Here is a 10,898-nt window from a genome sequence, read left to right on the forward strand (position 1 = left end):
TTAAGTTCTACCACAGAAAGAAGCATGTAGGATGAAGGAGACAGACAGCTAGACCAGAAAATGCCTTCTATATGTGAAGGCATATATATGTACCTGGTGAACTACCAGTAGAAGTCACCACAAAACAATGAAGATCTATTCCTGACGGTAATATAAGGTGAAATATAAAAGCTAAAAAGGCAAGACTGCAAACTTAGGCAGTCAGTAACTGAGAAAGTATTCACATTTGATATTCTTTCAGCATTAAAGTGGTCTCTCATTTTTCTTTCCTTAGCAATATGGATCACAAAACATATTACTAATTTTCTACATTTAAGCAGTTCTGGGTTTTCTCCACCTTCAACATTAATTTCCTTTTCCAGAAAAATCCTCTCACACAACAACTTGTTACTTAAATAAGAATACAAAAATGTTTGTAATGGCAAAACTGAAGGCTCATCCAGTCTAGTGGTCTCTTTTCAACAGCAAGAAGAAAAAATATAGAACATTTATATACGATATTTCCCTACCCTTAGTGCCCCCCCTCCTCTCCATCTATTTTCAGCTAAGGAGATTTCCTGAGCCTATTGTGGCCTGTCTATTTTGCAACCCCCAAGTAGATATCACTTTCAAGTACTTGTCCAGTATCCCTCTGAGCCCTTGTAAAATTCTTGCATCTGCAACACCATCTGGCAAACAAGTTTATATGTCTGCTACCCAGGGTGTAAAGAACCACTTCCAATACCAATAGTGCAATGTGATAATGTATTAATTTCCCCTCATACACCACCACCTTCATAACATTAGCCAGAAAGTAGCTCCCATTGGGCAATAAAAAAAGGAAAATTCGGATTTAGTTTGATGCTCATCCAACTGTTTCAACATTAGCTGCATTACACATGCTACCTCATTATTTATTTTGTATAATTGTCTCACGGAGTGAGTGGGAAATTAAGTGAAAATTGGTCAAGAGAAAGTTAAGAAGGTGATAGTAGTCATCAGTTCTAATGAGTGTTTGCTGCCAAAGAGAAATATCTTGCTATGGTCACTGCACAAGACGAGATATTTCACAACTAAATCTTTGGTGAGAATCCAGGATCAGCTTTGAACAAACTAAGTTCAATTCAACAGAGTAAGCATTTGCCAAGGCTGGCAAACATGGGGCAAAATCAGAGCTGAGATCAGTGAAAGACAAACCCTTCAGTTTCACAGCCATCAGTGGCTCAGGGTTGGTAGCAGAAGGGTTCCCACACATGAACTGGTGAGTACCTGCAGGCAGGTAGGATGGAAAAGGCATCCCAGCACCCAGCAGCTGGGGAGATCTGTCACATCTCTCCTTGACAAGGCCCTTTGCCTCTCTCACACTGCAGTAAAATTCACTTTTAGTTTACTGAAATGACCAGGATTTCTCATATTCACAACTTTTACTCTAATAAAGGCAGCATGGAGGTGAAGCGTTTTACTTTTGCATCAGTTGATAATGTATCTTCAAAATCTGCTTTCAAAATTACTGAATAATTTAAGAAATGTGCTTTAAGATTTATGTTATAAACTGACTATGAGGAAGTAAGAGTTATAAGCTCTCTTAATCTTCAGGTTTCAAGGTGTGAGTGATGTAAGAAACATCATCTTGCAATACAGAACAGTAAAATTGTGAAGATTTATGCCTTCCGTTGAAACATCTGGTCTTACCCGCCCTTGGTGCCAGAATGGCAGACTGGATGAGCTGCTTGTTTATTCCAGCCAGGCATTTCCCAGACTCCTGGACTTTATGTTAAAGCATGATGAACATCTTACTCCCACTGGAGAATTTTTGCTCTCATGAAGTCAATAGGTCAGAATTTTTGAAATTTACAGCTCGTGAAAGGGATTCCTCCTTTGAGTTTGTTAGATTCTAGTGCATCAGTAGACAAATATAAATACTTAAAACAATTGTACTTTATGTACTCCATACTTGTGCTTCATACAGGCATAGGCATTAATTTAAAGGCCTGTCAGAATACAACTTCATTAGCAACAGAGTGAATCATGAGGGGTAGGAAATATCCAAAAGGATTGCATCTCACAGAACTACAACAGTAAGCCCTATCAAAAAGTTCCTTTTGTTTTACAACCACAATAAACTTTTCAATTCAGTATTATAAACTGTAATTATCCTGGAGGATCAAACTAGTTGTATTTACTTACTTAGAATTCAGAATAATTTCATTCTTTTTACTACATCTATCAAAAGTCAAATTTTGAGTTAGCAGTGGATCACGATAATGTAAAGGCATTTCTGTTACTGCCTAATGAGTTTCAGAATTGTTTCAAAAAATACACACATTCAAAAGTTCCATGACTTCATCAAAAACTCACATTGAAGCAATGATGAAAAGCATTGGATTTTCCGAAAAAAAGTCTCCACTAGGTTTTAAAACAGAAAAGTTATACTGCCTTTTTCAATTACAGCTACTTGTAAGATTTTCCAGAGGTAGCTACAGTTTGGCTTTGACCCTACTATTGCAAAGTGCCAGAAATACCAAATTATAGCAGGGAAAATGTTGTGTCTGCACACATGTATGTGTTTGTCTACAGTCTGCATGAGCAACTGAAAAACATCCAACATACACACACAGCAAATCGCGTAATTAAAACTTACTGTTATGCAGAAGAAAATGATCATTTAAGTAGAAAATAATGGAAGGACAGCAGAGATTTCTCAGTACTAAACCATAATGCTTCATTTAATGAGTAATCCCTGGAGCATATGGATGTTTACCTCGCTCTGGGCAAGCTCAAGTGCATAGACAGACAATTACAATGCTTCAGCTGATGTATGATACCTTGTTAGGCTGCTGTAATGCAGTGACATTCTTTCATGGCCTTACAGAGTGCATTTCTGTATTTGCTTCCATGCCAATACAACCTTTGTCTTTGCAAGATTAAATGGCTGCATGTTCAAAGTTAGAATTCCTGAATCTGAATACACAAAGCCCTGGAAACTTAAAAACTGGAAACTCTGTCTGCAATCTCTCTGACTTTGGCAGGTACATTGTCTGCATCCACTCTGCCTTCAGAAAAATAAAATATTAGAAATTTTTTTTAAAAGGACAAGATTTTGCAATAGGAAAATCACAATACAATTTGGTTGCATTGCATCTTACATGAATAATTGCTGGACAGCAGACTTATTTACATGATCCATTGAATACAATTTTTAAAAAATTAATATGTAGATACAGGCTGGAGATTAAGAGTAAATGCTGGCCAATGGCTTCAGAAAGACTCCAGGTTTTGCCTTGGGAGAATGGCAAAAGGAGAAAATATATTGCTAAAGCCTCTCTTCCCACCTCTTTTATACTGCTGCCTCTTGTCAGAATGTAGGATGCAAAGTTCTGAGACTGGTATTTGGCAAAAGCACAGCTTAAATTATTAAAAAAAAAAAAAAAGAGGGAAAAGAAAATCTAATGAAACTGCTTTGGTCAATCACACAGAGCTATTGAACACCTCCTTAATGTTGTTAGTCTTCACTTCTCCATGAATTTTGTGAAAGCTGAAGGCAGTACTTCAAACTATTAATCTTCTATGCTTTTAGACTCTATATACAAATCTTATTTTTCTAGTCCATATTACCGGACAAGGAAAGTTAAAATACAGAGATTATAAACTCTACTGCTTGGTCATATGGGGAACTCTAGAACCTCAGAAATGCCCACACTTCTGTATTTCTTTCTATGTATTTGATCCAAAATTCTGGCTATCAATGTGAAAGGAATTTTAAAGTTCTTCTATTAATAACAATCTAAAGATAGAAAAGATTCACGATTCACAAAAAAGTAACCCACGCACACTCAGATACACACACAGTATAGATGGCTGTGCTTTGTTCCACAAGAAACTCTTGTGATTCACAGCACCTGAGTATGAGTTTCCAGGTTTCCATGAACTTACTTCTTAAATATTAAAAACATAATGCATTTAAGAAATTTCTTCCTTTTTTTTTTTTTTTTTAATGAAGCCAAATGTAGCAATCAATGGTCATCCATGTTCTGGTTGGCATATTGCACACAAGAGACCCTTGATAATAAACCATGGCTGAAATATCAAAATTCCTTCAAATACTTACCTCTGTTAATGGTAACTACAGCTGCACTCAAAATCTGCTGCCCTTGATATCACTTACATTCCCACAGGAATATAAATCTCCATGTTTCAAAAAAGGTATTCATCTCAGGGCTCTGGAGAAACACACAGCTTGTTTGTTTGATGCTGCCTGATAGTATTATTGGGTTAACATGATGAAATAGACTCTTTTTTTTTTGTGAAGCTTATCTAGTCTCACATTATTAATCTGAAAACAGGCCAAAAGAAAAAACAGGAAGAGAGATACAACAAATTCAGAGCTCAAATATGGTCATTTGGGCCACTGCAGATCTTCAATAGAAGCAATTTAGGACGAGACATGGGAATACAGAAAAAGAAACACAATGAAGAGAGACTACTGAAGGCTGTTTCCTATCTGTTAGAAATCAAAGAGGATCAGAGCAAAAATGAAATTGTCTTGTAGCTGAGGTAATAATGTACCTAATGATCTTGAAATGAAATGTTTAAAAAGCTATATTTCTACCTTTCATTTTAAAAGATGTGCATTTTAATCCCATGAGTAATCCAACAATGATAATTGCAAAACTGTAACATATAATTAAATTCAAACCCAAGATCTATTCCACCCTTGAATCGAAATTATTCCTTTCATCATAGTAAAGGCCTGTTGTTTTTAAAACCTAGTGTCTATATTTATTTCATTTAATTCATAAGCCCCTAGTTATTACTGTAATTTTACTCATACGCCGGTTATCTAATGTGTAATGCTATAGCTGTTTGAAGTGTATTTTCCAAAACCAGAACAGAACTAAGACCCAGAGACACATCACTACCTCTTGCAGAAATGTCACTCATTCTATGAATAAAGCATAAGCTTAGAAAAACATCATTACCCACCAAACAAATAGCATTTACTCAACCAAACCCATGTGTCTGGAGCTGCGCTCCCGAGCTACTTGGAGGCAGATTCTTGTGCCATGCCACAGGACGCAACAGCTGAGAAACCTCTCGAGCTGGTCATGGAGAGCTCAGCACGCTGTGCAAGGGGAATTGCCAAACTCTGGGACAGGAGGCAGGGACAGAAATCCCAGAAAGCAGGGTGTGGATATTCTCAGTTCAGTCAGAGAGAAAAAGAGAAGGTTTTCTAACCAGGCGAGAGCCTGGGAGACAGTTGGGAAAGAATGTAAATAATTCTCTAATCTATCTTGTTGTTCACATTGTTTATAGATAGGTTCTGCCACCGTGCGTCATTCACTGCACACCAGTGGTGTGAGATGTTTTTACTCTAAGACCAATGAAATCAGTCTGCACGATGTTCTCTATAAATGGAGCGGTGCATTTGAAATAGATCGGAGTTCATTCTCTTTGCCTTTGATTTGGAGTCGTTTTCGTTCCCGTCCTGCTCTACAGTGACAAGTGAGCAGATGCAAAGATAACCTTTGGTTGGAAGGTTCATCCAGAGGCCACCTTTGGCTCAGGGCCTCACTCAGGGCTGTTGTCCAGGCCTTGGCACTTCAGGGACGTGGTTTAGTGCTGGGCTCGACACTGCTGGGTGACCGGCTGGACTGGATGAGCTCAGAGGTCTTTTCCAACAGAAAGGATTCTGTGTTTCCATGATTCCATCTGCTGCATTCAGCCAGGTCCATGTTAGCAGCATTCATTTGCTCACAAAGTCTCCTCAGGCCCAGCTCTTGAGGCCTGAGGCTTCAGCTCCTTCAGCTCCTGGTGCTCAGCTGCTCGTGCTGAACGAGACACTCGGAGAGAAGAGCACAGTCCATCCAATTCCTTCTGGGACACGGAGAGGGGAGGCTGTGGAAACAGGAGCAGTGTTTGGTGTGGCCTCCTCTCTGCCCTGCACGCCTTTCAGCGCTTTGAACCAGCCAAGAGCTTTCTCCAAGAGTGCAATGGAGCAGTTGTTCCTGCTGCCGGGTCTGGCTCTCTCCAGTCTCTGACCTTGCCTGCTTTTGTCCCTCTTGCTGTGCCCTCTGCTCCCCGAGGGCTCGGTGGCTGCTGCCCAGGACTGTGGGACTGGCACAGATCCCGTGGTGGAGACCCTCCTTTCTGTGCCCTTGGAGCTGCCTGGGCACAGCAGCCTTTTCCATCTGGAAGCTCCCCATGGACAGGGAGTCCCCAGCTCCGTTCCTTGCACAAGCTCCAGGAGCCCAGGGCTGCCATCTCAAGTCCCTGCTGGCCCTGGGGGCTCCCAGGTGGGCACAAGTGGGGCAGCACAGCCAGCAGGGAGCCTGTGAGTCTCTTCCAGCCCTGTCTGCTCTGAGTTTGGGCCTTGGAGCCTCAGGTGGCCAAATGCAGCTGCTGCTGGTCCCTGTGTGTGCCCGTGTTCAGCGGTGCTGCTCCATCAGTCTGTGCCCAGCCACGGGGAAAAGCCTCAGCCCTGCAGGGCCAGGAGCTGCCGGGCTCTGCCTGAGCAGCTCAGCCAGAGGGAAGGGAGCTGCTCCCCACGGGAACCAGGAGCAAAGGGCTGGAGCACCTCGCTCTGGGGCAGAGCCCAACTTCTGTGAGGGAGTAACAGAGTTATTCACGTGCACTGGTGTGTCAGCACTGCAGGTGCTGTGCCTGCAAACACATTCGGGATGTGCAAAAGAATTCTGCAACTCTTGGCTGGATCAGGATGTCAGCAGTGCTGAACTCCAGCTTAGTCCAAAGCAAACACTTGACACCTCTTCTCATATCTGCTAGATTTTTTACCGCAGGGTATCCAGAGAAAATTAAACAGAGGAGTAAATATTTTCATTGTTTATCAGAAATGTATCTTATTTTGCTGTAAATCTTATTTTTGCTGAAAAATCTGATTTTTGCTGAAAAATCTTACCTATTTTACATGATGTGTTATCTACTTAAAAAGAAATAGAAAAAAATTTTAAAAATGAGAAAAATATGAAAGAGAAAACAAAAAGAAACAAATGTGTAATGAAATCTTCTGTAACTTTGGATTTAAGAGGTAACTGATCTTTTTAAAAGGAGAACTCATTTACTTTGTGCCTGTTCTGATGGCCTGGATCCATCTTACTGACTGACCCCAGCATTCTTTTTTTAAAGACATTGGGTTTTGTTTCCAATATTAAGATTTATTTTTTTTAATTGGTGTTGAAGCAATAGGAGGATGAGAGATGGATTGTGCACGACTGTGTCTTGAGAACAAAAACATTGCAGTTTGAAACTTGGACCTAAAGTAATTAAAATGAAACTTAGAAATCCCAGTGCATTGTGTGACAGCAGCTTTTCCTATAGGATGTGCAGCATCACAAAGACTTCATCAGTGGGGTTGGGAGTGCTTGGAGCTTTGTCCTGTGCCACTCTGGGATGCCATGAACCAGGACTTCACCTGCCACCAGCCCAGGTCACTCTCTGCCACCGCAGCTCCTTGGACCTTGTGTCCCCAAAGCACACACAAAGTGTTTCTGCTGCTCCCCCTTTGAACAAACCCACAGAGAGCTGAGATTTTTCCAAGTCTCGTCTCTCCATTGGGCCATATTCCCAAAGAACCAGCAGCACATCCTGATGAATACGGCAAGTTACGTGGATGGTTGTCAGCTCCACTTCCTGCCTAGAAATCCTGAAACTGCTTCTAAATGCTGCTGCTTCAGCTCCTGGACACCTTCTCACACAGAGCTGGGAAAAAAAATCCCCTGGCCACCAGCTAAAAGGTGAGTTATGCCAAAGTTGGAGTACTGTGGGAAATCTCTGTCCCTCCCTGTCCTTTTAATGTATCTGTACATGGGGGTGTGCCTGGATGTGTCTTGTGCACAAAGGAAGGAGCGTGCAAGCAACGGGACTGACACTTTCAGTGTCCATGCTATTCCATACCCATGGGTACAGAGACATTATGGAAACCCTGGCACAGACAGGGCCTTCTGTCCATGGGTAGAGACATCCTAGAGCCCCTGGCACACACAGAGCCTTCTGTCCATGGATACAGAGACATCCAAGAGCCCCTGGCACACACAGAGCCTTCTGTCCATGGGTACAGAGACATCCAAGAGCCCCTGGCACACACAGGCCTGGCAGCACAGGCTGCTTTTCCCACAGGCTGCAGGAGATGAGAACACAACATTTGCCAACACTGACTGAAAGCCACAGCTCCGGGTGCTCCCCGTGAACCCCAGCTCTGGGACCACTGTCTGCCCCATGCTTCAGGGGCTGCAGTGGGAGCCCGGCTGGGCTCTGCCCTGGGGCCATCCTGCAGGGACAGCTGCAAACAGGGAGCATTCCCTTGCCACAAAGAGCCAAGCCATGGCTGCAGGGCAGCTGCTCCAGCCCGGAGTACACTGCTGAGTGCTGTGCTCTGGGGCTGGGGCTCCCCGCACAGGGGACTGGACTGGTGTGCCACAGGAGACAGAGAAGCTGCAGCTTCAGCATAACTGAGGTGGGTGCGTGGGCTGGGAAGAGTGGGGAGGCTCAAGGGGATTCACAGAGCTCATCCTGCTGCAAGGACGAGGAAAAGGGAGTGGGAACTCAGCAGTGAGGACAGCTGAGGGCTGGAAAGCAGCTCTGAATGACACTAAAATCCCACTGGAGCTCTGAGACATTGCTGCTCCTCAACCAGTGACAGGATGAGTCCCTAAGCCTGGGGCTCGGCCTTCCTCATGGTGAGGGGCACCAAGGAAGGCAACAGTGTGATGGAGACTGCCATGGGCTGGGAACTCACTGGGGGACAAGAGGGAGCAGTTGGGAAGTAAAAGGCAGGTGGGGGAGAGAACAGTTCAGAGAAGGGCTGAGCTACAGCTTGAGCAAGCTGCAAAATGTCATTTGGGGTCATCCCAGATTGATTTCATTTCAGAAGCTATTGAACAAGTTTAATTTTTGGGTGGTGTCATGTTTGCCCTTGGAGGTGTACACTCTGCAAACTTGAGCTGTGTTGCTGAAATGCTCAAGCAGGTCTGTGCTGCAGGTCACCCCATTTCTTCTTTGGCTGATTGCGGCCTGGTGCTGAGCTCCAGCAGAGCCCTGGCAGAGCCCAGAGCAGCCTCAGCACCCGCAGAGCCCGGCTGCAAGGAGAGAAACCAGAAAGTGCCCGTCAGCTGGAGGCTCCTGTCCCCTTGTCCCAGCCGCCCGCGGTGCCCAGGCCATGCTGGCCGTGCCCAGAGCTGTGCCCAGAGCTGCCCATCCCTGCTGCCTGTGGGAGCAGAGCAGGAGGGCAGGACATGTGCCCAGCCTGCAGCCAGCCACGGGACATCCAGCCCTCAGCAGCTGCCCAGAGCAGGATGCTCCTGTGCTCGCTGCCATCTCCCCAAAGCTCTGATCCCACCATGCCAAGCAGACGGGACCCACCTGACGCCATCCCTCGCTGGAAGAAAAGCTGGTCCCAAATGATGTCCTCATCCTTCTCCAAGGGCACGGCCCATCCACGCAACAGCTGCTCCCAAGCATTTCCCCATCCAAACTGGACCCCACCTGGAACGCTTCCTCTAGAAAAACACACAACAAATTATTGAAAATAGATTACAGACAAAAAGGGGAACAAGAAAAAAGGTCAAAAATCTTATCTCTGTCAGGGGATTAAGGAAGGCCCAACCCCTGCATGCCCGGGAAAAACCCACCCACAGGTGAGGGAAGGCCAGGCTTTCTCCCTTCCCCCCTGCACTGCCCTCCAAAATAACGGTGATCCCAAAGCAAACAGGGGCAGTGGAGCAGCCCAAGCCCTTCCTTGCCTGCAAAGCAAAGCAGCCCCTGCACAGGTTCTGGAGTCCCACCTCTGCTCCCACCATGGGGGTTTCTTTGTGTCGGGCTGGCTGCCCCAGCCCCAGCCCCAGCCCGGGGCACGGTGGGTGCTGGGGCTGTTGGCAGGGCCAGGAGCCCACTCCCATTTCATCAGCACCCCAGCCCATCCCCCTAGCCCTGCCAAAAGCAGCCTGGCAGCCGACTGAAGGATCAGCTGCATCCGCCCCAGCAAAGGGGGAAGCTTTGGTTCCCGGCCAGGCTGTGCAATGCCCAAATCTGGGAGCATCCCCCTGTGTGTGGACTCACCTGCAAATTCCCTGTGGAGCCTGGCTTTGGAGAAGGCGCCAGAATCAAAGTCCATCATCTTCAGCTGCCGGTGACCAGGTGGAGGAAGAGGTTGTCATCCTTGATGTCGTCCTCACTGTCCCCAGCAGCAGCAGCCCCACCTGGTACAGCTTCTCCAGGGCCGCCTCCTCCTTCCCTGAGGTGAGCCCAGGCTGTCAAGGTTCTGCCCAGGGCCCCAGCTGTCAGGGAACCAGGACAAGCAAAACCAGCTCAGATGGTGGCCAGCACTGCTGGGCAGAGCAGCTCAGCTCCAGCACAAGGGCTGCGTGTTCCCATCTGATGACCCCTGGGCAGTGACACAGGCAGGACAAAACCAGTCTGGTTGGCTTTGCCACTGATTGCCAGGACAAGTGTGGAGCTGTTACCTGCCAGGCCCCTGGATCCAACTGTGCACGTTGATCTCTCCCATCTTCTAGGGCAGAAGACCACCCTGCACCCATGGATCACGGAAAAGCTCTTCTAAGGATGGCCTGTCCAAGGGCTGCATGGACAAACACCTCTTAATGAGATCCTGGCACTCTGGGGAAACAAACCAGAAATCACCAGTCAGTTGGAGAAGTTGCCCCCCTGTTCCCATGCCCAGGCCATGCTGGGTGTGCCCAGAGCTGGGCCTAAACTTCCCCATGGATTCTGTGTTTGGAGGAGAGCAGGAGAGCAGGACATGTGCCACCTCCTCAGCAGCTGCCAGAGCAGGATGCTCATGAGCTGCTACTGTCTCCCAGCACTGGTATTGCCCCCGTGGCCAGAGATGAGGACCCACCTTGAGAGAGCCGTCGTGGGAACAAGATCCGCCCCCAGATGATCTCCTG

The 10,898-nt window shown here is 45.9% G+C and overlaps 1 long non-coding RNA gene across 1 annotated transcript; it reads right to left on the reverse strand.

Moving 5' to 3' along the window:
• Positions 1 to 8,852: 8,852 nt before the first annotated feature.
• LOC137466453 (uncharacterized) lies at positions 8,853 to 9,556 on the reverse strand. Its single transcript, XR_010995184.1, has 2 exons — positions 9,355 to 9,556; positions 8,853 to 9,071 (listed from the first exon to the last, which is right to left on the reverse strand). It is a non-coding gene; the product is annotated as an uncharacterized lncRNA (long non-coding RNA).
• Between the last annotated feature and the right edge of the window lie 1,342 nt (positions 9,557 to 10,898).

This window comes from Anomalospiza imberbis, unplaced genomic scaffold, assembly GCF_031753505.1.
Source record: "Anomalospiza imberbis isolate Cuckoo-Finch-1a 21T00152 unplaced genomic scaffold, ASM3175350v1 scaffold_215, whole genome shotgun sequence".
Classification (NCBI taxonomy): Eukaryota; Metazoa; Chordata; class Aves; order Passeriformes; family Viduidae; genus Anomalospiza; species Anomalospiza imberbis.